Genomic DNA, 23,797 nt, shown 5'->3' with positions numbered 1-23,797 from the left:
TTTAGGTGTTTCACAGAAATTTAGAGCAAAGTAGAGGTGAAATTTACTCTTTTTATACCATTTTTTTTATAACACAAAAGGATTTATCAGAGAAACGCAACTCAATACTTATTGCCCAGATTCTGCAGTTTAGAGAAATATCCCACATGTTGCCCTCGGGCGGTAATGGACTGAAGCGCCGGCCTCCGAAGCAAAGGAGCACCTAGCGGATTTTGAGCCCTCTTTTTTATTAGGCACCATGTCCGGTTTGAAGAGGTCTTGTGGTGCCAAAACATTGGAAACCCCCCAAAAGTGACCCAATTTGGAAACTAGACCCCTTGAGGAATCCATTGTAGTTTTCATGGGGTGCATGCGGCTTTTTGATCAGTTTTTATTCCATTTTTAGGTGGCGTGGTGACTAATAAACAGCAATTCTACTATTGTTTTTGTATACTTTTTTTTTTACAGCGTTCACCGTGCGCTATAAATGACATATTCACTTTATTCTGCGGGGCGAGACGATTACGGCGATACCAGATGTTTATAGTTTTTTTTTATGTCTTATGGCGTTTGCACAATAAAATACGTTTTGTAAACAATCATTCACTTTTTGTGTTACCTTATTCTAAGAGCCATAACGTTTTTATTTTTCAATCAATAAAGCCGTGCGAGGACTTATTTTTTGCGTAACGAACTGTATTTTCCATCAGTACCATTTTTCGGTACATGCGACTTTTTGATCTCTTTTTATTCCATTTTTTGGGAGGTGAAGTGACCAAACAATTGTGATTGTGGTACGGTTTATTAATATTTTTTTTTACGGCGTTCACCGTGCGGGATAAATAACAAAATAATTTTGTAGTTCAGGCCGTTACGGACGCGGCGATACCAATTATGTATAGTTTATTTGTTTGTTTATATATTTTTATTAATAATAAAGGCCTGATAAGGGAAAAAGTGGGACTTTTACTTTTATTACTTTTAAAACTTTTATTTTCTTATTTTTACACATCTTTTTTTAACTTTTTTTTTACTTTATTACTTTGTCCCACTAGGGGACATGAGGGCAGGAGGCCCTGATCGCTATTCTAATACACTGCACTACATGCGTAGTGCAGTGTATTAGAACTGTCAGCTACTCACTGACAGCAAGCATAGTGGGTCCTGACGTTGTCAGGACCCACTAGGCTTCCGTCTATGGCATCGCCGGACGCCATTGTTTGGTGTCCGGTTGCCATAGTCACCATCGCCGGCCGCTATCGCGTAGCAGGCCGGCGATGGCAGCTTAACCCCTAAAAAGCCGCGATCTCTATAGAACGCGGCTTTTAAGGGGTTAATCAGCGGGGACACAGCGATCGGTCCCCGCTGTAGGAGCTGTGACAGCTGCTGAACAAGACAGCAGCGTCACAGCTCCTGTATGTGTCGGGAGGACGGCCGAAACGGCCGTTACTCCCGAGACGTACTATTACGGCATGGAGCGCGAACGATACAGCTGCCATGACGTAATAGTACGTCAAGGAGCGGGAAGGGGTTAAAGCATTTAATGTCAATGGCCATTCTAAGCTGAATGTGCCTGCTCTCGTCAGATCGCAGAAGTTACACAGCTTAAGGCCTCGCTAGTACCAGTGTGGGAGACTGTCTGGGAATCCGTGGAGCGGTTGAATTTTTATTATGTCGTTTAGATTTTGTTTCACAATCGATTAAAAAGTACTATGGATTAAAGCATTTAATGTCAATGGCCATTCTAAGCTGAATGTCCTTGCTCTCGTCAGATTGCAGAAGTTACACAGCTTAAAACCTCGCTAGTACCAGTGTGGGAGACTGTCTGGGAATCCGTGGTGCGGTTGACTTTTTATTATGTCGTTTAGATTTTGTTTCACAATAGATTAAATAGGACTATGGATTAAAGCATTTAACGTCAATGGCCATTCTAAGCTGAATTTCCCTGCTCTCGTCAAATCGCAGAAGTTACACAGCTAAAGGCCTCGCTAGTACCAGTGTGGGAGACACTCTGGGAATCCGTGGTGCGGTTGACTTTTTATTATGTTGTTTAGATTTTGTTTCACAATAGATTAAATAGGACTATGGATTAAGGCTTTTAATGTCGACGGCCATTCTAAGCTGAATGTGCCTGCTCTCGTCAGATCGCAGAAGTTACACAGCTTAAGGCCTCGCTAGTACCAGTGTGGGAGACTGTCGGGGAATCCGTGGTGCGGTTGCCTTTTTATTATGTCGTTTAGATTTTGTTTCACAATAGATTAAATAGGACTATGGATTAAAGCATTTAACGTCAATGGCCATTCTAAGCTGAATGTGCCTGCTCTCGTCAGATCGCAGAAGTTACAAAGCTTAAGGCCTCGCTAGTACCGGTGTGGGAGACTGTCTGGGAATCCGTGGTGCGGTTAAATTTTTATTATGTCGTTTAGATTTTGTTTCACAATCGATTAAAAAGGACTATGGATTAAAGCATTTAATGTCAATGGCCATTCTAAGCTGAATGTGCCTGCTCTCGTCAGATTGCAGAAGTTACACAGCTTAAGGCCTCGCTAGTACCAGTGTGGGTGACTGTCTGGGAATCCGTGGTGCGGTTGGCTTTTTATTATGTTGTTTAGATTTTGTTTCACAATAGATTAAATAGGACTATGGATTAAAGCATTTAACGTCAATGGCCATTCTAAGCTGAATGTGCCTGCTCTCGTCAGATCGCAGAAGTTACACAGCTTAAGGCCTCGCTAGTACCAGTGTGGGAGACTGTCTGGGAATCCGTGGTGCGGTTGACTTTTTATTATGTCGTTTAGATTTTGTTTCACAATCGATTAAAAGGACTATGGATTAAAGCATTTAATGTCAATGGCCATTCTAAGCTGAATGTCCCTGCCCTCGTCAGATCGCAGAAGTTACACAGCTTAAGGCCTCGCTAGTACCAGTGTGGGAGACTGTCTGGGAATCCGTGGTGCGGTTGACTTTTTATTATGTCGTTTAGATTTTGTTTCACAATCGATTAAAAAGGACTATGGATTAAAGCATTTAATGTCAATGGCCATTCTAAGCTGAATGTGCCTGCTCTCGTCAGATCGCAGAAGTTACACAGCTTAAGGCCTCGCTAGTACCAGTGTGGGAGACTGTCTGGGAATCCGTGGTGCGGTTGACTTTTTATTATGTCGTTTAGATTTTGTTTCACAATAGATTAAATAGGACTATGGATTAAAGAATTTAACGTCAATGGCCATTCTAAGCTGAATGTGCCTGCTCTCGTCAGAACACAGAAGTTACACAGCTTAAGGCCTCGCTAGTACCAGTGTGGGAGACTGTCTGGGAATCCGTGGTGCGGTTGAATTTTTATTATGTCGTTTAGATTTTGTTTCACAATAGATTAAATAGGACTATGGATTAAGGCTTTTAATGTCAATGGCCATTCTAAGCTGAATGTGCCTGCTCTCAGCAGATCGCAGAAGTTACACAGCTTAAGGCCTTGCTAGTACCAGTGTGGGAGACTGTCTGGGAATCCGTGGTGCGGTTGACTTTTTATTATGTCGTTTAGATTATGTTTCACAATCGATTAAAAAGGACTATGGATTAAAGCATTTAATGTCAATGGCCATTCTAAGCTGAATGTGCCTGCTCTCGTCAGATCGCAGAAGTTACACAGCTTAAGGCCTCGTTAGTACCAGTGTGGGAGACTGTCTGGGAATCCGTGGTGCGGTTGACTTTTTATTATGTCGTTTAGATTTTGTTTCACAATAGATTAAATAGGACTATGGATTAAAGAATTTAACGTCAATGGCCATTCTAAGCTGAATGTGCCTGCTCTCGTCAGAACACAGAAGTTACACAGCTTAAGGCCTCGCTAGTACCAGTGTGGGAGACTGTCTGGGAATCCGTGGTGCGGTTGAATTTTTATTATGTCGTTTAGATTTTGTTTCACAATAGATTAAATAGGACTATGGATTAAGGCTTTTAATGTCAATGGCCATTCTAAGCTGAATGTGCCTGCTCTCAGCAGATCGCAGAAGTTACACAGCTTAAGGCCTTGCTAGTACCAGTGTGGGAGACTGTCTGGGAATCCGTGGTGCGGTTGACTTTTTATTATGTCGTTTAGATTATGTTTCACAATCGATTAAAAAGGACTATGGATTAAAGCATTTAATGTCAATGGCCATTCTAAGCTGAATGTGCCTGCTCTCGTCAGATCGCAGAAGTTACACAGCTTAAGGCCTCGTTAGTACCAGTGTGGGAGACTGTCTGGCAATCCGTGGTGTGGTTGCCTTTTTATTATGTCGTTTAGATTTTGTTTCACAATCGATTAAAAAGGACTATGGCTTAAAGCATTTAATGTCAATGGCCATTCTAAGCTGAATGTCCCTGCTCTCGTCAGATCGCAGAAGTTACACAGCTTAAGGCCTCGCTAGTACCAGTGTGGGAGACTGTCTGGGAATCCGTGGTGCGGTTGACTTTTTATTATGTCGTTTAGATTATGTTTCACTATCGATTAAAAAGGACTATGGATTAAAGCATTTAATGTCAATGGCCATTCTAAGATGAATGTGCCTGCTCTCGTCAGATCGCAGAAGTTACACAGCTTAAGGCCTCGTTCGTACCAGTGTGGGAGACTGTCTGGGAATCCGTGGTGTGGTTGACTTTTTATTATGTCGTTTAGATTTTGTTTCACAATCGATTAAAAAGGACTATGGCTTAAAGCATTTAATGTCAATGGCCATTCTAAGCTGAATGTCCCTGCCCTCGTCAGATCGCAGAAGTTACACAGCTTAAGGCCTCGCTAGTACCAGTGTGGGAGACTGTCTGGGAATCCGTGGTGCGGTTGACTTTTTATTATGTTGTTTAGATTTTGTTTCACAATAGATTAAATAGGACTATGGATTAAGGCTTTTAATGTCAACGGCCATTCTAAGCTGAATGTGCCTGCTCTCGTCAGATCGCAGAAGTTACACAGCTTAAGGCCTCGCTAGTACCAGTGTGGGAGACTGTCTGGGAATCCGTGGTGCGGTTGCCTTTTTATTATGTCGTTTAGATTTTGTTTCACAATAGATTAAATAGGACTATGGATTAAAGCATTTAACGTCAATGGCCATTCTAAGCTGAATGTGCCTGCTCTCGTCAGATCGCAGAAGTTACAAAGCTTAAGGCCTCGCTAGTACCAGTGTGGGAGACTGTCTGGGAATCCGTGGTGCGGTTAAATTTTTATTATGTCGTTTAGATTTTGTTTCACAATCGATTAAAAAGGACTATGGATTAAAGCATTTAATGTCAATGGCCATTCTAAGCTGAATGTGCCTGCTCTCGTCAGATTGCAGAAGTTACACAGCTTAAGGCCTCGCTAGTACCAGTGTGGGTGACTGTCTGGGAATCCGTGGTGCGGTTGGCTTTTTATTATGTTGTTTAGATTTTGTTTCACAATAGATTAAATAGGACTATGGATTAAAGCATTTAACGTCAATGGCCATTCTAAGCTGAATGTGCCTGCTCTCGTCAGATCGCAGAAGTTACACAGCTTAAGGCCTCGCTAGTACCAGTGTGGGAGACTGTCTGGGAATCATTGGTGCGGTTGACTTTTTATTATGTCGTTTAGATTTTGTTTCACAATAGATTAAATAGGACTATGGATTAAAGCATTTAACGTCAATGGCCATTCTAAGCTTTAATGTGCCTGCTCTCGACAGATCGCAGAAGTTACACAGCTTAAGGCCTCGCTAGTACCAGTGTGGGAGACTGTCTGGGAATCCGTGGTGCGGTTGAATTTTTATTATGTCGTTTAGATTTTGTTTCACAATCGATTAAAAAGGACTATGGATTAAAGCATTTAATGTCAATGGCTATTCTAAGCTGAATGTCCCTGCTCTCGTCAGATCGCAGAAGTTACACGGCTTAAGGCCTCGCTAGTACCAGTGTGGGAGACTGTCTGGGAATCCGTGGTGCGGTTGACTTTTTATTATGTCGTTTAGATTTTGTTTCACAATCGATTAAAAAGGACTATGGATTAAAGCATTTAATGTCAATGGCCAGTCTAAGCTGAATGTGCCTGCTCTTGTTAGATCGCAGAACTTGCACAGCTTAACGCCTCGCTAGTACCAATGTGGGAGACTGTCTGGGAATCCGTGGTGCGGTTGACTTTTTATTATGTCGTTTAGATTTTGTTTCACAATAGATTAAATAGGACTATGGATTAAAGCATTTAACGTCAATGGCCATTCTAAGCTGAATGTGCCTGCTCTCGTCAGATCGCAGAAGTTACACAGCTTAAGGCCTCGCTAGTACCAGTGTGGGAGACTGTCTGGGAATCCGTGGTGCGGTTGACTTTTTATTATGTCGTTTAGATTTTGTTTCACAATCGATTAAAAAGGACTATGGATTAAAGCATTTAATGTCAATGGCCATTCTAAGCTGAATGTCCCTGCTCTCGTCAGATCGCAGAAGTTACACAGCTTAAGGCCTCGCTAGTACCAGTGTGGGAGACTGTCTGGGAATCCGTGGTGCGGTTGACTTTTTGTTATGTCGTTTAGATTTTGTTTCACAATCGATTAAAAAGGACTATGGATTAAAGAATATAATGTCAATGGCCATTCTAAGCTGAATGTGCCTGCTCTCGTCAGATCGCAGAAGTTACACAGCTTAAGGCCTCGCTAGTACCAGTGTGGGAGACTGTCTGGGAATCCGTGGTGCGGTTGACTTTTTATTATGTCGTTTCGATTTTGTTTCACAATCGATTAAAAAGGACTATGGATTAAAGCATTTAATGTCAGTGGCCATTCTAAGCTGAATGTGCCTGCTCTCGTCAGATCGCAGAAGTTACACAGCTTAAGGCCTTGCTAGTACCAGTGTGGGAGACTGTCTGGGAATCCGTGGTGCGGTTGGCTTTTTATTATGTTGTTTAGATTTTGTTTCACAATAGATTAAATAGGACTATGGATTAAGGCTTTTAATGTCAATGGCCATTCTAAGCTGAATGTGCCTGCTCTCGTCAGATCGCAGAAGTTACACAGCTTAAGGCCTCGCTAGTACGAGTGTGGGAGACTGTCTGGGAATCAGTGGTGCGGTTGACTTTTTATTATGTCGTTTAGATTTTGTTTCACAATAGATTAAATAGGACTATGGATTAAAGCATTTAATGTCAATGGCCATTCTAAGCTGAATGTGCCTGCTCTCGTCAGATCGCAGAAGTTACACAGCTTAAGGCCTCGCTAGTACCAGTGTGGGAGACTGTCTGGGAATCCGTGGTGCGGTTGAATTTTTATTATGTCGTTTAGATTTTGTTTCACAATCGATTAAAAAGGACTATGGATTAAAGCATTTAATGTCAATGGCTATTCTAAGCTGAATGTCCCTGCTCTCGTCAGATCGCAGAAGTTACACAGCTTAAGGCCTCGCTAGTACCAGTGTGGGAGACTGTCTGGGAATCCGTGGTGCGGTTGACTTTTTATTATGTCGTTTAGATTTTGTTTCACAATCGATTAAAAAGGACTATGGATTAAAGCATTTAATGGCAATGGCTATTCTAAGCTGAATGTCCCTGCTCTCGTCAGATCGCAGAAGTTACACGGCTTAAGGCCTCGCTAGTACCAGTGTGGGAGACTGTCTGGGAATCCGTGGTGCGGTTGACTTTTTATTATGTCGTTTAGATTTTGTTTCACAATCGATTATAAAGGACTATGGATTAAAGCATTTAATGTCAATGGCCAGTCTAAGCTGAATGTGCCTGCTCTTGTTAGATCGCAGAACTTACACAGCTTAACGCCTCGCTAGTACCAATGTGGGAGACTGTCTGGGAATCCGTGGTGCGGTTGACTTTTTATTATGTCGTTTAGATTTTGTTTCACAATAGATTAAATAGGACTATGGATTAAAGCATTTAACGTCAATGGCCATTCTAAGCTGAATGTGACTGCTCTCGTCAGATCGCAGAAGTTACACAGCTTAAGGCCTCGCTAGTACCAGTGTGGGAGACTGTCTGGGAATCCGTGGTGCGGTTGACTTTTTATTATGTCGTTTAGATTTTGTTTCACAATCGATTAAAAAGGACTATGGATTAAAGCATTTAATGTCAATGGCCATTCTAAGCTGAATGTCCCTGCTCTCGTCAGATCGCAGAAGTTACACAGCTTAAGGCCTCGCTAGTACCAGTGTGGGAGACTGTCTGGCAATCCGTGGTGCGGTTGACTTTTTGTTATGTCGTTTAGATTTTGTTTCACAATCGATTAAAAAGGACTATGGATTAAAGAATATAATGTCAATGGCCATTCTAAGCTGAATGTGCCTGCTCTCGTCAGATCGCAGAAGTTACACAGCTTAAGGCCTCGCTAGTACCAGTGTGGGAGACTGTCTGGGAATCCGTGGTGCGGTTGGCTTTTTATTATGTTGTTTAGATTTTGTTTCACAATAGATTAAATAGGACTATGGATTAAGGCTTTTAATGTCAATGGCCATTCTAAGCTGAATGTGCCTGCTCTCGTCAGAACGCAGAAGTTACACAGCTTAAGGCCTCGCTAGTACGAGTGTGGGAGACTGTCTGGGAATCAGTGGTGCGGTTGACTTTTTATTATGTCGTTTAGATTTTGTTTCACAATAGATTAAATAGGACTATGGATTAAAGCATTTAATGTCAATGGCCATTCTAAGCTGAATGTGCCTGCTCTCGTCAGATCGCAGAAGTTACACAGCTTAAGGCCTCGCTAGTACCAGTGTGGGAGACTGTCTGGGAATCCGTGGTGCGGTTGAATTTTTATTATGTCGTTTAGATTTTGTTTCACAATCGATTAAAAAGGACTATGGATTAAAGCATTTAATGTCAATGGCTATTCTAAGCTGAATGTCCCTGCTCTCGTCAGATCGCAGAAGTTACACAGCTTAAGGCCTCGCTAGTACCAGTGTGGGAGACTGTCTGGGAATCCGTGGTGCGGTTGACTTTTTATTATGTCGTTTAGATTTTGTTTCACAATCGATTAAAAAGGACTATGGATTAAAGCATTTAATGTCAATGGCCATGCTAAGCTGAATGTGCCTGCTCTCGTCAGATCGCAGAAGTTACACAGCTTAAGGCCTCGCTAGTACCAGTGTGGGAGACTGTCTGGGAATCCGTGGTGCGGTTGACTTTTTATTATGTCGTTTAGATTTTGTTTCACAATCGATTAAAAAGGACTATGGATTAAAGCATTTAATGTCAATGGCCAGTCTAAGCTGAATGTGCCTGCTCTCGTTAGATTGCAGAACTTACACAGCTTAAGGCCTCGCTAGTACCAATGTGGGAGACTGTCTGGGAATCCGTGGTGCGGTTGACTTTTTATTATGTCGTTTAGATTTTGTTTCACAATCGATTAAATAGGACTATGGATTAAAGCATTTAACGTCAATGGCCATTCTAAGCTGAATGTGCCTGCTCTCGTCAGATCGCAGAAGTTACACAGCTTAAGTCCTCGCTAGTACCGGTGTGGGAGACTGTCTGGGAATCCGTGGTGCGGCTGACTTTTTATTATGTCGTTTAGATTTTGTTTCACAATCGATTAAAAAGGACTATGGATTAAAGCATTTAATGTTAATTGCCATTCTAAGCTGAATGTCCCTGCTCTCGTCAGATCGCAGAAGTTACACAGCTTAAGGCCTCGCTAGTACCAGTGTGGGAGACTGTCTGGGAATCCGTGGTGCGGTTGACTTTTTATTATGTCATTTAGATTTTGTTTCACAATCGATTAAATAGGACTATGGATTAAAGCATTTAACGTCAATGGCCATTCTAAGCTGAATGTGCCTGCTCTCGTCAGATCGCAGAAGTTACACAGCTTAAGGCCTCGCTAGTACGAGTGTGGGAGACTGTCTGGGAATCCGTGGTGCGGTTGACTTTTTATTATGTCGTTTAGATTTTGTTTCACAATCGATTAAAAAGGACTATGGATTAAAGCATTTAATGTCAATGGCCATTCTAAGCTGAATGTCCCTGCTCTCGTCAGATCGCAGAAGTTACACAGCTTAAGGCCTCGCTAGTACCAGTGTGGGAGACTGTCTGCGAATCCGTGGTGCGGTAGACTTTTTATTATGTCGTTTAGATTTTGTTTCACAATCGATTAAAAAGGACTATGGATTAAAGCATTTAATGTCAATGGCCATTCTAAGCTGAATGTGCCTGCTCTCGTCAGATCGCAGAAGTTACACAGCTTAAGGCCTCGCTAGTACCAGTGTGGGAGACTGTCTGGGAATCCGTGGTGCGGTTGACTTTTTATTATGTCGTTTAGATTTTGTTTCACAATCGATTAAAAAGGACTATGGATTAAACCATTTAATGTCAATGGCCATTCTAAGCTGAATGTGCCTGCTCTCGTCAGATCGCAGAAGTTACACAGCTTAAGGCCTCGCTAGTACCAGTGTGGGAGACTGTCTGGGAATCCGTGGTGCGGTTGACTTTTTATTATGTCGTTTAGATTTTGTTTCACAATAGATTAAATAGGACTATGGATTAAAGCATTTAATGTCAATGGCCATTCTAAGCTGAATGTGCCTGCTCTCGTCAGATCGCAGAAGTTACACAGCTTAAGGCCTCGCTAGTACCAGTGTGGGAGACTGTCTGGGAATCCGTGGTGCGGTTGCCTTTTTATTATGTCGTTTAGATTTTGTTTCACAATAGATTAAATAGGACTATGGATTAAAGCATTTAATGTCAATGGCCATTCTAAGCTGAATGTGCCTGCTCTCGTCAGATCGCAGAAGTTACACAGCTTAAGGCCTCGCTAGTACCAGTGTGGGAGACTGTCTGGGAATCCGTGGTGCGCTTGACTTTTTATTATGTCGTTTAGATTTTGTTTCACAATAGATTAAATAGGACTATGGATTAAAGGATTTAACGTCAATGGCCATTCTAAGCTGAATGTGCCTGCTCTCGTCAGATCGCAGAAGTTACACAGCTTAAGGCCTCGCTAGTACCAGTGTGGGAGACTGTCTGGGAATCCGTGGTGCGCTTGACTTTTTATTATGTCGTTAAGATTTTGTTTCACAATAGATTAAATAGGACTATGGATTAAAGGATTTAACGTCAATGGCCATTCTAAGCTGAATGTGCCTGCTCTCATCCGAACGCAGAAGTTACACAGCTTAAGGCCTCGCTAGTACCAGTGTGGGAGACTGTCTGGGAATCCGTGGTGCGGTTGATTTTTTATTATGTCGTTTAGATTTTGTTTCACAATCGATTAAAAAGGACTATGGATTAAAGCATTTAACGTCAATGGCCATTCTAAGCTGAATGTGCCTGCTCTCGTCAGAACGCAGAAGTTACACAGCTTAAGGCCTCGCTAGTACCAGTGTGGGAGAGTGTCTGGGAATCCGTGGTGCGGTTGACTTTTTATTATGTCGTTTAGATTTTGTTTCACAATAGATTAAATAGGACTATGGATTAAAGCATTTAACGTCAATGGCCATTCTAAGCTGAATGTGCCTTCTCTCGTCAGAACGCAGAAGTTACACAGCTTAAGGCCTCGCTAGTACCAGTGTGGGAGACTGTCTGGGTATCCGTGGTGCAGTTGAATTTTTATTATGTCGTTTAGATTTTGTTTCACAATCGATTAAAAAGGACTATGGATTAAAGCATTTAATGTCAATGGCTATTCTAAGCTGAATGTCCCTGCTCTCGTCAGATCGCAGAAGTTACACAGCTTAAGGCCTCGCTAGTACCAGTGTGGGAGACTGTCTGGGAATCCGTGGTGCGGTTGACTTTTTATTATGTCGTTTAGATTTTGTTTCACAATCGATTAAAAAGGACTATGGATTAAAGCATTTAACGTCAATGGCCAGTCTAAGCTGAATGTGCCTGCTCTCGTTAGATCGCAGAACTTACACAGCTTAAGGCCTCGCTAGTACCAATGTGGGAGACTGTCTGGGAATCCGTGGTGCGGTTGACTTTTTATTATGTCGTTTAGATTTTGTTTCACAATAGATTAAATAGGACTATGGATTAAAGCATTTAACGTCAATGGCCATTCTAAGCTGAATGTGCCTGCTCTCGTCAGATCGCAGAAGTTACACAGCTTAAGTCCTCGCTAGTACCAGTGTGGGAGACTGTCTGGGAATCCGTGGTGCGGTTGACTTTTTATTATGTCGTTTAGATTTTGTTTCACAATCGATTAAAAAGGACTATGGATTAAAGCATTTAATGTCAATGGCCATTCTAAGCTGAATGTCCCTGCTCTCGTCAGATCGCAGAAGTTACACAGCTTAAGGCCTCGCTAGTACCAGTGTGGGAGACTGTCTGGGAATCCGTGGTGCGGTTGACTTTTTATTATGTCATTTAGATTTTGTTTCACAATCGATTAAAAACGACTATGGATTAAAGCATTTAACGTCAATGGCCATTCTAAGCTGAATGTGCCTGCTCTCGTCAGATCGCAGAAGTTACACAGCTTAAGGCCTCGCTAGTACCAGTGTGGGAGACTGTCTGGGTATCCGTGGTGCGGTTGAATTTTTATTATGTCGTTTAGATTTTGTTTCACAATCGATTAAAAAGGACTATGGATTAAAGCATTTAATGTCAATGGCTATTCTAAGCTGAATGTCCCTGCTCTCGTCAGATCGCAGAAGTTACACAGCTTAAGGCCTCGCTAGTACCAGTGTGGGAGACTGTCTGGGAATCCGTGGTGCGGTTGACTTTTTATTATGTCGTTTAGATTTTGTTTCACAATCGATTAAAAAGGACTATGGATTAAAGCATTTAATGTCAATGGCCATTCTAAGCTGAATGTGCCTGCTCTCGTCAGATCGCAGAAGTTACACAGCTTAAGGCCTCGCTAGTACCAGTGTGGGAGACTGTCTGGGAATCCGTGGTGCGGTTGAATTTTTATTATGTTGTTTAGATTTTGTTTCACAATCGATTAAAAAGGACTATGGATTAAAGCATTTAACGTCAATGGCCATTCTAAGCTGAATGTGCCTGCTCTCGTCAGATCGCAGAAGTTACACAGCTTAAGGCCTCGCTAGTACCAGTGTGGGAGACTGTCTGGGAATCCGTGGTGCGGTTGACTTTTTATTATGTCGTTTAGATTTTGTTTCACAATCGATTAAAAAGGACTATGGATTAAAGCATTTAACGTCAATGGCCAGTCTAAGCTGAATGTGCCTGCTCTCGTTAGATCGCAGAACTTACACAGCTTAAGGCCTCGCTAGTACCAATGTGGGAGACTGTCTGGGAATCCGTGGTGCGGTTGACTTTTTATTATGTCGTTTAGATTTTGTTTCACAATAGATTAAATAGGACTATGGATTAAAGCATTTAACGTCAATGGCCATTCTAAGCTGAATGTGCCTGCTCTCGTCAGATCGCAGAAGTTACACAGCTTAAGTCCTCGCTAGTACCAGTGTGGGAGACTGTCTGGGAATCCGTGGTGCGGTTGACTTTTTATTATGTCGTTTAGATTTTGTTTCACAATCGATTAAAAAGGACTATGGATTAAAGCATTTAATGTCAATGGCCATTCTAAGCTGAATGTCCCTGCTCTCGTCAGATCGCAGAAGTTACACAGCTTAAGGCCTCGCTAGTACCAGTGTGGGAGACTGTCTGGGAATCCGTGGTGCGGTTGACTTTTTATTATGTCATTTAGATTTTGTTTCACAATCGATTAAAAACGACTATGGATTAAAGCATTTAACGTCAATGGCCATTCTAAGCTGAATGTGCCTGCTCTCGTCAGATCGCAGAAGTTACACAGCTTAAGGCCTCGCTAGTACCAGTGTGGGAGACTGTCTGGGTATCCGTGGTGCGGTTGAATTTTTATTATGTCGTTTAGATTTTGTTTCACAATCGATTAAAAAGGACTATGGATTAAAGCATTTAATGTCAATGGCTATTCTAAGCTGAATGTCCCTGCTCTCGTCAGATCGCAGAAGTTACACAGCTTAAGGCCTCGCTAGTACCAGTGTGGGAGACTGTCTGGGAATCCGTGGTGCGGTTGACTTTTTATTATGTCGTTTAGATTTTGTTTCACAATCGATTAAAAAGGACTATGGATTAAAGCATTTAATGTCAATGGCCATTCTAAGCTGAATGTGCCTGCTCTCGTCAGATCGCAGAAGTTACACAGCTTAAGGCCTCGCTAGTACCAGTGTGGGAGACTGTCTGGGAATCCGTGGTGCGGTTGAATTTTTATTATGTTGTTTAGATTTTGTTTCACAATCGATTAAAAAGGACTATGGATTAAAGCATTTAACGTCAATGGCCATTCTAAGCTGAATGTGCCTGCTCTCGTCAGATCGCAGAAGTTACACAGCTTAAGGCCTCGCTAGTACCAGTGTGGGAGACTGTCTGGGAATCCGTGGTGCGGTTGACTTTTTATTATGTCGTTTAGATTTTGTTTCACAATCGATTAAAAAGGACTATGGATTAAAGCATTTAATGTCAATGGCCAGTCTAAGCTGAATGTGCCTGCTCTCGTTAGATTGCAGAACTTACACAGCTTAAGGCCTCGCTAGTACCAATGTGGGAGACTGTCTGGGAATCCGTGGTGCGGTTGACTTTTTATTATGTCGTTTAGATTTTGTTTCACAATCGATTAAATAGGACTATGGATTAAAGCATTTAACGTCAATGGCCATTCTAAGCTGAATGTGCCTGCTCTCGTCAGATCGCAGAAGTTACACAGCTTAAGTCCTCGCTAGTACCAGTGTGGGAGACTGTCTGGGAATCCGTGGTGCGGTTGACTTTTTATTATGTCGTTTAGATTTTGTTTCACAATCGATTAAAAAGGACTATGGATTAAAGCATTTAATGTTAATTGCCATTCTAAGCTGAATGTCCCTGCTCTCGTCAGATCGCAGAAGTTACACAGCTTAAGGCCTCGCTAGTACCAGTGTGGGAGACTGTCTGGGAATCCGTGGTGCGGTTGACTTTTTATTATGTCATTTAGATTTTGTTTCACAATCGATTAAATAGGACTATGGATTAAAGCATTTAAAGTCAATGGCCATTCTAAGCTGAATGTGCCTGCTCTCGTCAGATCGCAGAAGTTACACAGCTTAAGGCCTCGCTAGTACGAGTGTGGGAGACTGTCTGGGAATCCGTGGTGCGGTTGACTTTTTATTATGTCGTTTAGATTTTGTTTCACAATCGATTAAAAAGGACTATGGATTAAAGCATTTAATGTCAATGGCCATTCTAAGCTGAATGTCCCTGCTCTCGTCAGATCGCAGAAGTTACACAGCTTAAGGCCTCGCTAGTACCAGTGTGGGAGACTGTCTGCGAATCCGTGGTGCGGTAGACTTTTTATTATGTCGTTTAGATTTTGTTTCACAATCGATTAAAAAGGGACTATGGATTAAAGCATTTAATGTCAATGGCCATTCTAAGCTGAATGTGCCTGCTCTCGTCAGATCGCAGAAGTTACACAGCTTAAGGCCTCGCTAGTACCAGTGTGGGAGACTGTCTGGGAATCCGTGGTGCGGTTGACTTTTTATTATGTCGTTTAGATTTTGTTTCACAATCGATTAAAAAGGACTATGGATTAAACCATTTAATGTCAATGGCCATTCTAAGCTGAATGTGCCTGCTCTCGTCAGATCGCAGAAGTTACACAGCTTAAGGCCTCGCTAGTACCAGTGTGGGAGACTGTCTGGGAATCCGTGGTGCGGTTGACTTTTTATTATGTCGTTTAGATTTTGTTTCACAATAGATTAAATAGGACTATGGATTAAAGCATTTAATGTCAATGGCCATTCTAAGCTGAATGTGCCTGCTCTCGTCAGATCGCAGAAGTTACACAGCTTAAGGCCTCGCTAGTACCAGTGTGGGAGACTGTCTGGGAATCCGTGGTGCGGTTGACTTTTTATTATGTCGTTAAGATTTTGTTTCACAATAGATTAAATAGGACTATGGATTAAAGGATTGAACGTCAATGGCCATTCTAAGCTGAATGTGCCTGCTCTCATCCGAACGCAGAAGTTACACAGCTTAAGGCCTCGCTAGTACCAGTGTGGGAGACTGTCTGGGAATCCGTGGTGCGGTTGATTTTTTATTATGTCGTTTAGATTTTGTTTCACAATCGATTAAAAAGGACTATGGATTAAAGCATTTAACGTCAATGGCCATTCTAAGCTGAATGTGCCTGCTCTCGTCAGAACGCAGAAGTTACACAGCTTAAGGCCTCGCTAGTACCAGTGTGGGAGACTGTCTGGGAATCCGTGGTGCGGTTGACTTTTTATTATGTCGTTTAGATTTTGTTTCACAATAGATTAAATAGGACTATGGATTAAAGCATTTAACGTCAATGGCCATTCTAAGCTGAATGTGCCTTCTCTCGTCAGAACGCAGAAGTTACACAGCTTAAGGCCTCGCTAGTACCAGTGTGGGAGACTGTCTGGGTATCCGTGGTGCAGTTAAATTTTTATTATGTCGTTTAGATTTTGTTTCACAATCGATTAAAAAGGACTATGGATTAAAGCATTTAATGTCAATGGCTATTCTAAGCTGAATGTCCCTGCTCTCGTCAGATCGCAGAAGTTACACAGCTTAAGGCCTCGCTAGTACCAGTGTGGGAGACTGTCTGGGAATCCGTGGTGCGGTTGACTTTTTATTATGTCGTTTAGATTTTGTTTCACAATCGATTAAAAAGGACTATGGATTAAAGCATTTAACGTCAATGGCCAGTCTAAGCTGAATGTGCCTGCTCTCGTTAGATCGCAGAACTTACACAGCTTAAGGCCTCGCTAGTACCAATGTGGGAGACTGTCTGGGAATCCGTGGTGCGGTTGACTTTTTATTATGTCGTTTAGATTTTGTTTCACAATAGATTAAATAGGACTATGGATTAAAGCATTTAACGTCAATGGCCATTCTAAGCTGAATGTGCCTGCTCTCGTCAGATCGCAGAAGTTACACAGCTTAAGTCCTCGCTAGTACCAGTGTGGGAGACTGTCTGGGAATCCGTGGTGCGGTTGACTTTTTATTATGTCGTTTAGATTTTGTTTCACAATCGATTAAAAAGGACTATGGATTAAAGCATTTAATGTCAATGGCCATTCTAAGCTGAATGTCCCTGCTCTCGTCAGATCGCAGAAGTTACACAGCTTAAGGCCTCGCTAGTACCAGTGTGGGAGACTGTCTGGGAATCCGTGGTGCGGTTGACTTTTTATTATGTCATTTAGATTTTGTTTCACAATCGATTAAAAACGACTATGGATTAAAGCATTTAACGTCAATGGCCATTCTAAGCTGAATGTGCCTGCTCTCGTCAGATCGCAGAAGTTACACAGCTTAAGGCCTCGCTAGTACCAGTGTGGGAGACTGTCTGGGTATCCGTGGTGCGGTTGAATTTTTATTATGTCGTTTAGATTTTGTTTCACAATCGATTAAAAAGGACTATGGATTAAAGCATTTAATGTCAATGGCTATTCTAAGCTGAATGTCACTGCTCTCGTCAGATCGCAGAAGTTACACAGCTTAAGGCCTCGCTAGTACCAGTGTGGGAGACTGTCTGGGAATCCGTGGTGCGGTTGACTTTTTATTATGTCGTTTAGATTTTGTTTCACAATCGATTAAAAAGGACTATGGATTAAAGCATTTAATGTCAATGGCCATTCTAAGCTGAATGTGCCTGCTCTCGTCAGATCGCAGAAGTTACACAGCTTAAGGCCTCGCTAGTACCAGTGTGGGAGACTGTCTGGGAATCCGTGGTGCGGTTGAATTTTTATTATGTTGTTTAGATTTTGTTTCACAATCGATTAAAAAGGACTATGGATTAAAGCATTTAACGTCAATGGCCATTCTAAGCTGAATGTGCCTGCTCTCGTCAGATCGCAGAAGTTACACAGCTTAAGGCCTCGCTAGTACCAGTGTGGGAGACTGTCTGGGAATCCGTGGTGCGGTTGACTTTTTATTATGTCGTTTAGATTTTGTTTCACAATCGATTAAAAAGGACTATGGATTAAAGCATTTAATGTCAATGGCCATTCTAAGCTGAATGTGCCTGCTCTCGTCAGATCGCAGAAGTTACACAGCTTAAGTCCTCGCTAGTACCAGTGTGGGAGACTGTCTGGGAATCCGTGGTGCGGTTGACTTTTTATTATGTCGTTTAGATTTTGTTTCACAATCGATTAAAAAGGACTATGGATTAAAGCATTTAATGTCAATGGCCATTCTAAGCTGAATGTGCCTGCTCTCGTCAGATCGCAGAAGTTACACAGCTTAAGGCCTCGCTAGTACCAGTGTGGGAGACTGTCTGGGAATCCGTGGTGCGGTTGAATTTTTATTATGTTGTTTAGATTTTGTTTCACAATCGATTAAAAAGGACTATGGATTAAAGCATTTAACGTCAATGGCCATTCTAAGCTGAATGTGCCTGCTCTCGTCAGATCGCAGAAGTTACACAGCTTAAGGCCTCGCTAGTACCAGTGTGGGAGACTGTCTGGGAATCCGTGGTGCGGTTGACTTTTTATTATGTCGTTTAGATTTTGTTTCACAATCGATTAAAAAGGACTATGGATTAAAGCATTTAATGTCAATGGCCATTCTAAGCTGAATGTGCCTGCTCTCGTCAGATCGCAGAAGTTACACAGCTTAAGTCCTCGCTAGTACCAGTGTGGGAGACTGTCTGGGTATCCGTGGTGCGGTTGACTTTTTATTATGTCGTTTAGATTTTGTTTCACAATCGATTAAAAAGGACTATGGATTAAAGCATTTAATGTCAATAGCCATTCTAAGCTGAATGTCCCTGCTCTCGTCAGATCGCAGAAGTTACACAGCTTAAGGCCTCGCTAGTACCAGTGTGGGAGACTGTCTGGGAATCCGTGGTGCGGTTGACTTTTTATTATGTCATTTAGATTTTGTTTCACAATAGATTAAATAGGACTATGGATTAAAGCATTTAACGTCAATGGCCATTCTAAACTGAATGTGCCTGCTCTCGTCAGATCGCAGAAGTTACACAGCTTAAGGCCTCGCTAGTACCAGTGTGGGAGACTGTCTGGGAATCCGTGGTGCAGTTGACTTTTTATTATGTCGTTTAGATTTTGTTTCACAATCGATTAAAAAGGACTATGGATTAAAGCATTTAATGTCAATGGCCATTCTAAGCGGAATGTGCCTGCTCTCATCAGATCGCAGAAGTTACACAGCTTAAGGCCTCGCTAGTACAAGTGTGGGAGACTGTCTGCGAATCCGTGGTGCGGTAGACTTTTTATTATGTCGTTTAGATTTTGTTTCACAATCGATTAAAAAGGACTATGGATTAAAGCATTTAATGTCAATGGCCATTCTAAGCTGAATGTGCCTGCTCTCGTCAGATCGCAGAAATTACACAGCTTAAGGCCTCGCTAGTACCAGTGTGGGAGACTGTCTGGGAATCCGTGGTGCGGTTGACTTTTTATTATGTCGTTTAGATTGTGTTTCACAATCGATTAAAAAGGACTATGGATTAAAGCATTTAATGTCAATGGCCATTCTAAGCTGAATGTGCCTGCTCTCGTCAGATCGCAGAAGTTACACAGCTTAAGGCCTCGCTAGTACCAGTCTGGGAGACTGTCTGGGAATCCGTGGTGCGGTTGACTTTTTATTATGTCGTTTAGATTTTGTTTCACAATAGATTAAATAGGACTATGGATTAAAGCATTTAATGTCAATGGCCATTCTAAGCTGAATGTGCCTGCTCTCGTCAGATCGCAGAAGTTACACAGCTTAAGGCCTCGCTAGTACCAGTGTGGGAGACTGTCTGGGAATCCGTGGTGCGGTTGCCTTTTTATTATGTCGTTTAGATTTTGTTTCACAATCGATTAAAAAGGACTATGGATTAAAGCATTTAATGTCAATGGCCATTCTAAGCTGAATGTGCCTGCTCTCGTCAGATCGCAGAAGTTACACAGCTTAAGGCCTCGCTAGTACCAGTGTGGGAGACTGTCTGGGAATCCGTGGTGCGCTTGACTTTTTATTATGTCGTTTAGATTTTGTTTCACAATAGATTAAATAGGACTATGGATTAAAGGATTTAACGTCAATGGCCATTCTAAGCTGAATGTGCCTGCTCTCGTCAGAACGCAGAAGTTACACAGCTTAAGGCCTCGCTAGTACCAGTGTGGGAGACTGTCTGGGAATCCGTGGTGCGGTTGATTTTTTATTATGTCGTTTAGATTTTGTTTCACAATCGATTAAAAAGGACTATGGATTAAAGCATTTAATGTCAATGCCCATTCTAAGCTGAATGTCCCTGCTCTCGTCAAATCACAGAAGTTACACAGCTTAAGGCCTCGCTAGTACCAGTGTGGGAGACTGTCTGGGAATCCGTGGTGCGGTTGACTTTTTATTATGTTGTTTAGATTTTGTTTCACAATAGATTAAATAGGACTATGGATTAAGGCTTTTAATGTCAATGGTCTTTCTAAGCTGAAAGTGCCTGCTCTCGTCAGATCGCAGAAGTTACACAGCTTAAGGCGTCGCTAGTACCAGTGTGGGAGACTGTCTGGGAATCCGTGGTGCGCTTGACTTTTTATTATGTCGTTAAGATTTTGTTTCACAATAGATTAAATAGGACTATGGATTAAAGGATTTAACGTCAATGGCCATTCTAAGCTGAATGTGCCTGCTCTCGTCCGAACGCAGAAGTTACACAGCTTAAGGCCTCGCTAGTACCAGTGTGGGAGACTGTCTGGGAATCCGTGGTGCGGTTGCTTTTTTATTATGTTGTTTAGATTTTGTTTCACAATCGATTAAAAAGGACTATGGATTAAAGCATTTAATGTCAATGGCTATTTTAAGCTGAATGTCCCTGCTCTCGTCAGATCGCAGAAGTTACACAGCTTAAGGCCTCGCTAGTACCAGTGTGGGAGACTGTCTGGGTATCCGTGGTGCGGTTGAATTTTTATTATGTCGTTTAGATTTTGTTTCACAATCGATTAAAAAGGACTATGGATTAAAGCATTTAATGTCAATGGCTATTTTAAGCTGAATGTCCCTGCTCTCGTCAGATCGCAGAAGTTACACAGCTTAAGGCCTCGCTAGTACCAGTGTGGGAGACTGTCTGGGAATCCGTGGTGCGGTTGACTTTTTATTATGTCGTTTAGATTTTGTTTCACAATCGATTAAAAAGGACTATGGATTAAAGCATTTAATGTCAATGGCCATTCTAAGCTGAATGTGCCTGCTCTCGTCAGATCGCAGAAGTTACACAGCTTAAGGCCTCGCTAGTACCAGTGTGGGAGACTGTCTGGGAATCCGTGGTGCGGTTGAATTTTTATTATGTTGTTTAGATTTTGTTTCACAATCGATTAAAAAGGACTATGGATTAAAGCATTTAATGTCAATGGCCATTCTAAGCTGAATGTGCCTGCTCTCGTCAGATCGCAGAAGTTACACAGCTTAAGGCCTCGCTAGTACCAGTGTGGGAGGCTGTCTGGGAATCCGTGGTGCAGTTGACTTTTTTTTATGTCGTTTAGATTTTGTTTCACAATCGATTAAAAAGGACTATGGATTAAAGCATTTAATGTCAATGGCCAGTCTAAGCTGAATGTGCCTGCTCTTGTTAGATCGCAGAACTTATACAGCTTAACCCCTCGCTAGTACCAATGTGGGAGACTGTCTGGGAATCCGTGGTGCGGTTGACTTTTTATTATGTCGTTTAGATTTTGTTTCACAATAGATTAAATAGGACTATGGATTAAAGCATTTAACGTCAATGGCCATTCTAAGCTGAATGTGCCTGCTCTCGTCAGATCGCAGAAGTTACACAGCTTAAGTCCTCGCTAGTACCAGTGTGGGAGACTGTCTGGGAATCCGTGGTGCGGTTGACTTTTTATTATGTCGTTTAGATTTTGTTTCACAATCGATTAAAAAGGACTATGGATTAAAGCATTTAATGTCAATGGCCATTCTAAGCTGAATGTCCCTGCTCTCGTCAGATCGCAGAAGTTACACAGCTTAAGGCCTCGCTAGTACCAGTGTGGGAGACTGTCTGGGAATCCGTGGTGCGGTTGACTTTTTATTATGTCATTTAGATTTTGTTTCACAATCGATTAAAAACGACTATGGATTAAAGCATTTAACGTCAATGGCCATTCTAAGCTGAATGTGCCTGCTCTCGTCAGATCGCAGAAGTTACACAGCTTAAGGCCTCGCTAGTACCAGTGTGGGAGACTGTCTGGGTATCCGTGGTGCGGTTGACTTTTTATTATGTCATTTAGATTTTGTTTCACAATCGATTAAAAACGACTATGGATTAAAGCATTTAACGTCAATGGCCATTCTAAGCTGAATGTGCCTGCTCTCGTCAGATCGCAGAAGTTACACAGCTTAAGGCCTCGCTAGTACCAGTGTGGGAGACTGTCTGGGTATCCGTGGTGCGGTTGAATTTTTATTATGTCGTTTAGATTTTGTTTCACAATCGATTAAAAAGGACTATGGATTAAAGCATTTAATGTCAATGGCTATTCTAAGCTGAATGTCCCTGCTCTCGTCAGATCGCAGAAGTTACACAGCTTAAGGCCTCGCTAGTACCAGTGTGGGAGACTGTCTGGGAATCCGTGGTGCGGTTGACTTTTTATTATGTCGTTTAGATTTTGTTTCACAATCGATTAAAAAGGACTATGGATTAAAGCATTTAATGTCAATGGCCATTCTAAGCTGAATGTGCCTGCTCTCGTCAGATCGCAGAAGTTACACAGCTTAAGGCCTCGCTAGTACCAGTGTGGGAGACTGTCTGGGAATCCGTGGTGCGGTTGAATTTTTATTATGTTGTTTAGATTTTGTTTCACAATCGATTAAAAAGGACTATGGATTAAAGCATTTAATGTCAATGGCCATTCTAAGCTGAATGTGCCTGCTCTCGTCAGATCGCAGAAGTTACACAGCTTAAGGCCTCGCTAGTACCAGTGTGGGAGACTGTCTGGGAATCCGTGGTGCGGTTGACTTTTTATTATGTCGTTTAGATTTTGTTTCACAATCGATTAAAAAGGACTATGGATTAAAGCATTTAATGTCAATGGCCATTCTAAGCTGAATGTGCCTGCTCTCGTCAGATCGCAGAAGTTACACAGCTTAAGTCCTCGCTAGTACCAGTGTGGGAGACTGTCTGGGAATCCGTGGTGCGGTTGACTTTTTATTATGTCGTTTAGATTTTGTTTCACAATCGATTAAAAAGGACTATGGATTAAAGCATTTAATGTCAATGGCCATTCTAAGCTGAATGTCCCTGCTCTCGTCAGATCGCAGAAGTTACACAGCTTAAGGCCTCGCTAGTACCAGTGTGGGAGACTGTCTGGGAATCCGTGGTGCGGTTGACTTTTTATTATGTCATTTAGATTTTGTTTCACAATAGATTAAATAGGACTATGGATTAAAGCATTTAACGTCAATGGCCATTCTAAACTGAATGTGCCTGCTCTCGTCAGATCGCAGAAGTTACACAGCTTAAGGCCTCGCTAGTACCAGTGTGGGAGACTGTCTGGGAATCCGTGGTGCGGTTGACTTTTTATTATGTCGTTTAGATTTTGTTTCACAATCGATTAAAAAGGACTATGGATTAAAGCATTTAATGTCAATGGCCATTCTAAGCGGAATGTGCCTGCTCTCGTCAGAACGCAGAAGTTACACAGCTTAAGGCCTCGCTAGTACCAGTGTGGGAGACTGTCTGGGAATCCGTGGTGCGGTTGATTTTTTATTATGTCGTTTAGATTTTGTTTCACAATCGATTAAAAAGGACTATGGATTAAAGCATTTAATGTCAATGCCCTTTCAAAGCTGAATGTCCCTGCTCTCGTCAGATCACAGAAGTTACACAGCTTAAGGCCTCGCTAGTACCAGTGTGGGAGACTGTCTGGGAATCCGTGGTGCGGTTGACTTTTTATTATGTGGTTTAGA

At 42.1% G+C, this 23,797-nt stretch overlaps 105 pseudogenes; all 105 read left to right on the top strand.

Moving 5' to 3' along the window:
• Positions 1 to 1,524: 1,524 nt before the first annotated feature.
• On the top strand, positions 1,525 to 1,643 carry LOC142673450 (5S ribosomal RNA; annotated as a pseudogene).
• A 439-nt stretch (positions 1,644 to 2,082) lies between these two features.
• LOC142738351 (5S ribosomal RNA) lies at positions 2,083 to 2,201 on the top strand (annotated as a pseudogene).
• Positions 2,202 to 2,454: 253 nt separating this feature from the next.
• On the top strand, positions 2,455 to 2,573 carry LOC142736938 (5S ribosomal RNA; annotated as a pseudogene).
• A 67-nt stretch (positions 2,574 to 2,640) lies between these two features.
• LOC142712359 (5S ribosomal RNA) lies at positions 2,641 to 2,759 on the top strand (annotated as a pseudogene).
• Positions 2,760 to 2,825: 66 nt separating this feature from the next.
• On the top strand, positions 2,826 to 2,944 carry LOC142738206 (5S ribosomal RNA; annotated as a pseudogene).
• A 67-nt stretch (positions 2,945 to 3,011) lies between these two features.
• Positions 3,012 to 3,130, top strand: LOC142712348 (5S ribosomal RNA; annotated as a pseudogene).
• Positions 3,131 to 3,197: 67 nt separating this feature from the next.
• LOC142669837 (5S ribosomal RNA) lies at positions 3,198 to 3,316 on the top strand (annotated as a pseudogene).
• Positions 3,317 to 3,383: 67 nt separating this feature from the next.
• Positions 3,384 to 3,502, top strand: LOC142738456 (5S ribosomal RNA; annotated as a pseudogene).
• A 67-nt stretch (positions 3,503 to 3,569) lies between these two features.
• LOC142735560 (5S ribosomal RNA) lies at positions 3,570 to 3,688 on the top strand (annotated as a pseudogene).
• Positions 3,689 to 3,755: 67 nt separating this feature from the next.
• Positions 3,756 to 3,874, top strand: LOC142669826 (5S ribosomal RNA; annotated as a pseudogene).
• A 67-nt stretch (positions 3,875 to 3,941) lies between these two features.
• Positions 3,942 to 4,060, top strand: LOC142738455 (5S ribosomal RNA; annotated as a pseudogene).
• Positions 4,061 to 4,127: 67 nt separating this feature from the next.
• Positions 4,128 to 4,246, top strand: LOC142703390 (5S ribosomal RNA; annotated as a pseudogene).
• A 67-nt stretch (positions 4,247 to 4,313) lies between these two features.
• Positions 4,314 to 4,432, top strand: LOC142727773 (5S ribosomal RNA; annotated as a pseudogene).
• Positions 4,433 to 4,499: 67 nt separating this feature from the next.
• Positions 4,500 to 4,618, top strand: LOC142689051 (5S ribosomal RNA; annotated as a pseudogene).
• A 67-nt stretch (positions 4,619 to 4,685) lies between these two features.
• LOC142738205 (5S ribosomal RNA) lies at positions 4,686 to 4,804 on the top strand (annotated as a pseudogene).
• A 67-nt stretch (positions 4,805 to 4,871) lies between these two features.
• LOC142724554 (5S ribosomal RNA) lies at positions 4,872 to 4,990 on the top strand (annotated as a pseudogene).
• Positions 4,991 to 5,057: 67 nt separating this feature from the next.
• Positions 5,058 to 5,176, top strand: LOC142711871 (5S ribosomal RNA; annotated as a pseudogene).
• A 67-nt stretch (positions 5,177 to 5,243) lies between these two features.
• Positions 5,244 to 5,362, top strand: LOC142736936 (5S ribosomal RNA; annotated as a pseudogene).
• Positions 5,363 to 5,429: 67 nt separating this feature from the next.
• On the top strand, positions 5,430 to 5,548 carry LOC142675521 (5S ribosomal RNA; annotated as a pseudogene).
• Positions 5,549 to 5,802: 254 nt separating this feature from the next.
• LOC142737283 (5S ribosomal RNA) lies at positions 5,803 to 5,921 on the top strand (annotated as a pseudogene).
• Positions 5,922 to 6,174: 253 nt separating this feature from the next.
• LOC142712337 (5S ribosomal RNA) lies at positions 6,175 to 6,293 on the top strand (annotated as a pseudogene).
• A 67-nt stretch (positions 6,294 to 6,360) lies between these two features.
• Positions 6,361 to 6,479, top strand: LOC142727762 (5S ribosomal RNA; annotated as a pseudogene).
• A 67-nt stretch (positions 6,480 to 6,546) lies between these two features.
• Positions 6,547 to 6,665, top strand: LOC142712326 (5S ribosomal RNA; annotated as a pseudogene).
• Positions 6,666 to 6,732: 67 nt separating this feature from the next.
• LOC142738088 (5S ribosomal RNA) lies at positions 6,733 to 6,851 on the top strand (annotated as a pseudogene).
• Positions 6,852 to 6,918: 67 nt separating this feature from the next.
• Positions 6,919 to 7,037, top strand: LOC142667649 (5S ribosomal RNA; annotated as a pseudogene).
• Positions 7,038 to 7,104: 67 nt separating this feature from the next.
• Positions 7,105 to 7,223, top strand: LOC142736642 (5S ribosomal RNA; annotated as a pseudogene).
• A 67-nt stretch (positions 7,224 to 7,290) lies between these two features.
• Positions 7,291 to 7,409, top strand: LOC142735994 (5S ribosomal RNA; annotated as a pseudogene).
• Positions 7,410 to 7,476: 67 nt separating this feature from the next.
• Positions 7,477 to 7,595, top strand: LOC142682912 (5S ribosomal RNA; annotated as a pseudogene).
• A 253-nt stretch (positions 7,596 to 7,848) lies between these two features.
• On the top strand, positions 7,849 to 7,967 carry LOC142737289 (5S ribosomal RNA; annotated as a pseudogene).
• Positions 7,968 to 8,034: 67 nt separating this feature from the next.
• LOC142683952 (5S ribosomal RNA) lies at positions 8,035 to 8,153 on the top strand (annotated as a pseudogene).
• A 67-nt stretch (positions 8,154 to 8,220) lies between these two features.
• On the top strand, positions 8,221 to 8,339 carry LOC142725361 (5S ribosomal RNA; annotated as a pseudogene).
• Positions 8,340 to 8,406: 67 nt separating this feature from the next.
• LOC142737828 (5S ribosomal RNA) lies at positions 8,407 to 8,525 on the top strand (annotated as a pseudogene).
• Positions 8,526 to 8,592: 67 nt separating this feature from the next.
• On the top strand, positions 8,593 to 8,711 carry LOC142736498 (5S ribosomal RNA; annotated as a pseudogene).
• A 67-nt stretch (positions 8,712 to 8,778) lies between these two features.
• On the top strand, positions 8,779 to 8,897 carry LOC142735993 (5S ribosomal RNA; annotated as a pseudogene).
• A 67-nt stretch (positions 8,898 to 8,964) lies between these two features.
• LOC142737564 (5S ribosomal RNA) lies at positions 8,965 to 9,083 on the top strand (annotated as a pseudogene).
• A 253-nt stretch (positions 9,084 to 9,336) lies between these two features.
• Positions 9,337 to 9,455, top strand: LOC142688592 (5S ribosomal RNA; annotated as a pseudogene).
• A 67-nt stretch (positions 9,456 to 9,522) lies between these two features.
• On the top strand, positions 9,523 to 9,641 carry LOC142731395 (5S ribosomal RNA; annotated as a pseudogene).
• Positions 9,642 to 9,708: 67 nt separating this feature from the next.
• Positions 9,709 to 9,827, top strand: LOC142736150 (5S ribosomal RNA; annotated as a pseudogene).
• A 67-nt stretch (positions 9,828 to 9,894) lies between these two features.
• LOC142676347 (5S ribosomal RNA) lies at positions 9,895 to 10,013 on the top strand (annotated as a pseudogene).
• Positions 10,014 to 10,080: 67 nt separating this feature from the next.
• On the top strand, positions 10,081 to 10,199 carry LOC142738014 (5S ribosomal RNA; annotated as a pseudogene).
• A 67-nt stretch (positions 10,200 to 10,266) lies between these two features.
• On the top strand, positions 10,267 to 10,385 carry LOC142712315 (5S ribosomal RNA; annotated as a pseudogene).
• A 67-nt stretch (positions 10,386 to 10,452) lies between these two features.
• On the top strand, positions 10,453 to 10,571 carry LOC142735661 (5S ribosomal RNA; annotated as a pseudogene).
• A 67-nt stretch (positions 10,572 to 10,638) lies between these two features.
• LOC142737142 (5S ribosomal RNA) lies at positions 10,639 to 10,757 on the top strand (annotated as a pseudogene).
• Positions 10,758 to 10,824: 67 nt separating this feature from the next.
• LOC142737141 (5S ribosomal RNA) lies at positions 10,825 to 10,943 on the top strand (annotated as a pseudogene).
• Positions 10,944 to 11,010: 67 nt separating this feature from the next.
• Positions 11,011 to 11,129, top strand: LOC142735488 (5S ribosomal RNA; annotated as a pseudogene).
• A 67-nt stretch (positions 11,130 to 11,196) lies between these two features.
• LOC142737843 (5S ribosomal RNA) lies at positions 11,197 to 11,315 on the top strand (annotated as a pseudogene).
• A 253-nt stretch (positions 11,316 to 11,568) lies between these two features.
• Positions 11,569 to 11,687, top strand: LOC142735992 (5S ribosomal RNA; annotated as a pseudogene).
• Positions 11,688 to 11,754: 67 nt separating this feature from the next.
• Positions 11,755 to 11,873, top strand: LOC142693191 (5S ribosomal RNA; annotated as a pseudogene).
• Positions 11,874 to 11,940: 67 nt separating this feature from the next.
• On the top strand, positions 11,941 to 12,059 carry LOC142736910 (5S ribosomal RNA; annotated as a pseudogene).
• A 67-nt stretch (positions 12,060 to 12,126) lies between these two features.
• Positions 12,127 to 12,245, top strand: LOC142727751 (5S ribosomal RNA; annotated as a pseudogene).
• Positions 12,246 to 12,312: 67 nt separating this feature from the next.
• On the top strand, positions 12,313 to 12,431 carry LOC142686034 (5S ribosomal RNA; annotated as a pseudogene).
• Positions 12,432 to 12,498: 67 nt separating this feature from the next.
• LOC142735991 (5S ribosomal RNA) lies at positions 12,499 to 12,617 on the top strand (annotated as a pseudogene).
• A 67-nt stretch (positions 12,618 to 12,684) lies between these two features.
• On the top strand, positions 12,685 to 12,803 carry LOC142736497 (5S ribosomal RNA; annotated as a pseudogene).
• Positions 12,804 to 12,870: 67 nt separating this feature from the next.
• On the top strand, positions 12,871 to 12,989 carry LOC142712304 (5S ribosomal RNA; annotated as a pseudogene).
• Positions 12,990 to 13,056: 67 nt separating this feature from the next.
• On the top strand, positions 13,057 to 13,175 carry LOC142693180 (5S ribosomal RNA; annotated as a pseudogene).
• Positions 13,176 to 13,242: 67 nt separating this feature from the next.
• Positions 13,243 to 13,361, top strand: LOC142736909 (5S ribosomal RNA; annotated as a pseudogene).
• Positions 13,362 to 13,428: 67 nt separating this feature from the next.
• On the top strand, positions 13,429 to 13,547 carry LOC142727729 (5S ribosomal RNA; annotated as a pseudogene).
• A 67-nt stretch (positions 13,548 to 13,614) lies between these two features.
• On the top strand, positions 13,615 to 13,733 carry LOC142685979 (5S ribosomal RNA; annotated as a pseudogene).
• A 67-nt stretch (positions 13,734 to 13,800) lies between these two features.
• On the top strand, positions 13,801 to 13,919 carry LOC142735990 (5S ribosomal RNA; annotated as a pseudogene).
• A 67-nt stretch (positions 13,920 to 13,986) lies between these two features.
• On the top strand, positions 13,987 to 14,105 carry LOC142736496 (5S ribosomal RNA; annotated as a pseudogene).
• Positions 14,106 to 14,172: 67 nt separating this feature from the next.
• Positions 14,173 to 14,291, top strand: LOC142712282 (5S ribosomal RNA; annotated as a pseudogene).
• A 253-nt stretch (positions 14,292 to 14,544) lies between these two features.
• On the top strand, positions 14,545 to 14,663 carry LOC142736908 (5S ribosomal RNA; annotated as a pseudogene).
• A 67-nt stretch (positions 14,664 to 14,730) lies between these two features.
• Positions 14,731 to 14,849, top strand: LOC142731373 (5S ribosomal RNA; annotated as a pseudogene).
• Positions 14,850 to 14,916: 67 nt separating this feature from the next.
• On the top strand, positions 14,917 to 15,035 carry LOC142736148 (5S ribosomal RNA; annotated as a pseudogene).
• A 67-nt stretch (positions 15,036 to 15,102) lies between these two features.
• Positions 15,103 to 15,221, top strand: LOC142676339 (5S ribosomal RNA; annotated as a pseudogene).
• Positions 15,222 to 15,289: 68 nt separating this feature from the next.
• On the top strand, positions 15,290 to 15,408 carry LOC142712270 (5S ribosomal RNA; annotated as a pseudogene).
• Positions 15,409 to 15,475: 67 nt separating this feature from the next.
• Positions 15,476 to 15,594, top strand: LOC142712259 (5S ribosomal RNA; annotated as a pseudogene).
• A 67-nt stretch (positions 15,595 to 15,661) lies between these two features.
• On the top strand, positions 15,662 to 15,780 carry LOC142712248 (5S ribosomal RNA; annotated as a pseudogene).
• Positions 15,781 to 15,847: 67 nt separating this feature from the next.
• On the top strand, positions 15,848 to 15,966 carry LOC142735476 (5S ribosomal RNA; annotated as a pseudogene).
• Positions 15,967 to 16,033: 67 nt separating this feature from the next.
• Positions 16,034 to 16,152, top strand: LOC142728075 (5S ribosomal RNA; annotated as a pseudogene).
• A 253-nt stretch (positions 16,153 to 16,405) lies between these two features.
• LOC142735989 (5S ribosomal RNA) lies at positions 16,406 to 16,524 on the top strand (annotated as a pseudogene).
• Positions 16,525 to 16,591: 67 nt separating this feature from the next.
• Positions 16,592 to 16,710, top strand: LOC142693169 (5S ribosomal RNA; annotated as a pseudogene).
• A 67-nt stretch (positions 16,711 to 16,777) lies between these two features.
• LOC142736907 (5S ribosomal RNA) lies at positions 16,778 to 16,896 on the top strand (annotated as a pseudogene).
• Positions 16,897 to 16,963: 67 nt separating this feature from the next.
• LOC142727718 (5S ribosomal RNA) lies at positions 16,964 to 17,082 on the top strand (annotated as a pseudogene).
• A 67-nt stretch (positions 17,083 to 17,149) lies between these two features.
• Positions 17,150 to 17,268, top strand: LOC142686023 (5S ribosomal RNA; annotated as a pseudogene).
• Positions 17,269 to 17,335: 67 nt separating this feature from the next.
• LOC142678587 (5S ribosomal RNA) lies at positions 17,336 to 17,454 on the top strand (annotated as a pseudogene).
• Positions 17,455 to 17,521: 67 nt separating this feature from the next.
• On the top strand, positions 17,522 to 17,640 carry LOC142736640 (5S ribosomal RNA; annotated as a pseudogene).
• A 67-nt stretch (positions 17,641 to 17,707) lies between these two features.
• LOC142738001 (5S ribosomal RNA) lies at positions 17,708 to 17,826 on the top strand (annotated as a pseudogene).
• A 67-nt stretch (positions 17,827 to 17,893) lies between these two features.
• LOC142736906 (5S ribosomal RNA) lies at positions 17,894 to 18,012 on the top strand (annotated as a pseudogene).
• A 67-nt stretch (positions 18,013 to 18,079) lies between these two features.
• LOC142736639 (5S ribosomal RNA) lies at positions 18,080 to 18,198 on the top strand (annotated as a pseudogene).
• Positions 18,199 to 18,265: 67 nt separating this feature from the next.
• On the top strand, positions 18,266 to 18,384 carry LOC142737989 (5S ribosomal RNA; annotated as a pseudogene).
• Positions 18,385 to 18,451: 67 nt separating this feature from the next.
• LOC142688360 (5S ribosomal RNA) lies at positions 18,452 to 18,570 on the top strand (annotated as a pseudogene).
• Positions 18,571 to 18,637: 67 nt separating this feature from the next.
• LOC142729808 (5S ribosomal RNA) lies at positions 18,638 to 18,756 on the top strand (annotated as a pseudogene).
• Positions 18,757 to 18,823: 67 nt separating this feature from the next.
• On the top strand, positions 18,824 to 18,942 carry LOC142736454 (5S ribosomal RNA; annotated as a pseudogene).
• A 67-nt stretch (positions 18,943 to 19,009) lies between these two features.
• On the top strand, positions 19,010 to 19,128 carry LOC142683831 (5S ribosomal RNA; annotated as a pseudogene).
• A 67-nt stretch (positions 19,129 to 19,195) lies between these two features.
• On the top strand, positions 19,196 to 19,314 carry LOC142737080 (5S ribosomal RNA; annotated as a pseudogene).
• A 67-nt stretch (positions 19,315 to 19,381) lies between these two features.
• On the top strand, positions 19,382 to 19,500 carry LOC142725489 (5S ribosomal RNA; annotated as a pseudogene).
• Positions 19,501 to 19,567: 67 nt separating this feature from the next.
• On the top strand, positions 19,568 to 19,686 carry LOC142735660 (5S ribosomal RNA; annotated as a pseudogene).
• A 67-nt stretch (positions 19,687 to 19,753) lies between these two features.
• On the top strand, positions 19,754 to 19,872 carry LOC142737140 (5S ribosomal RNA; annotated as a pseudogene).
• A 67-nt stretch (positions 19,873 to 19,939) lies between these two features.
• On the top strand, positions 19,940 to 20,058 carry LOC142721172 (5S ribosomal RNA; annotated as a pseudogene).
• Positions 20,059 to 20,497: 439 nt separating this feature from the next.
• Positions 20,498 to 20,616, top strand: LOC142735903 (5S ribosomal RNA; annotated as a pseudogene).
• Positions 20,617 to 20,869: 253 nt separating this feature from the next.
• On the top strand, positions 20,870 to 20,988 carry LOC142667109 (5S ribosomal RNA; annotated as a pseudogene).
• Positions 20,989 to 21,055: 67 nt separating this feature from the next.
• Positions 21,056 to 21,174, top strand: LOC142736638 (5S ribosomal RNA; annotated as a pseudogene).
• Positions 21,175 to 21,241: 67 nt separating this feature from the next.
• Positions 21,242 to 21,360, top strand: LOC142735889 (5S ribosomal RNA; annotated as a pseudogene).
• Positions 21,361 to 21,613: 253 nt separating this feature from the next.
• Positions 21,614 to 21,732, top strand: LOC142736905 (5S ribosomal RNA; annotated as a pseudogene).
• Positions 21,733 to 21,799: 67 nt separating this feature from the next.
• LOC142727707 (5S ribosomal RNA) lies at positions 21,800 to 21,918 on the top strand (annotated as a pseudogene).
• A 67-nt stretch (positions 21,919 to 21,985) lies between these two features.
• LOC142737285 (5S ribosomal RNA) lies at positions 21,986 to 22,104 on the top strand (annotated as a pseudogene).
• Positions 22,105 to 22,171: 67 nt separating this feature from the next.
• On the top strand, positions 22,172 to 22,290 carry LOC142686012 (5S ribosomal RNA; annotated as a pseudogene).
• Positions 22,291 to 22,357: 67 nt separating this feature from the next.
• On the top strand, positions 22,358 to 22,476 carry LOC142735988 (5S ribosomal RNA; annotated as a pseudogene).
• A 67-nt stretch (positions 22,477 to 22,543) lies between these two features.
• LOC142736637 (5S ribosomal RNA) lies at positions 22,544 to 22,662 on the top strand (annotated as a pseudogene).
• A 67-nt stretch (positions 22,663 to 22,729) lies between these two features.
• On the top strand, positions 22,730 to 22,848 carry LOC142737977 (5S ribosomal RNA; annotated as a pseudogene).
• Positions 22,849 to 22,915: 67 nt separating this feature from the next.
• On the top strand, positions 22,916 to 23,034 carry LOC142736904 (5S ribosomal RNA; annotated as a pseudogene).
• A 67-nt stretch (positions 23,035 to 23,101) lies between these two features.
• LOC142727698 (5S ribosomal RNA) lies at positions 23,102 to 23,220 on the top strand (annotated as a pseudogene).
• A 67-nt stretch (positions 23,221 to 23,287) lies between these two features.
• On the top strand, positions 23,288 to 23,406 carry LOC142736308 (5S ribosomal RNA; annotated as a pseudogene).
• A 67-nt stretch (positions 23,407 to 23,473) lies between these two features.
• Positions 23,474 to 23,592, top strand: LOC142737867 (5S ribosomal RNA; annotated as a pseudogene).
• The last annotated feature ends 205 nt before the right edge of the window (positions 23,593 to 23,797 follow it).

Source organism: Rhinoderma darwinii, chromosome 1, assembly GCF_050947455.1.
Source record: "Rhinoderma darwinii isolate aRhiDar2 chromosome 1, aRhiDar2.hap1, whole genome shotgun sequence".
NCBI classification, from domain to species: domain Eukaryota; kingdom Metazoa; phylum Chordata; class Amphibia; order Anura; family Rhinodermatidae; genus Rhinoderma; species Rhinoderma darwinii.
The sequence above is the reverse complement of the archived record's forward strand: the minus strand, read 5'-3'. Positions and strand labels throughout refer to the sequence as shown.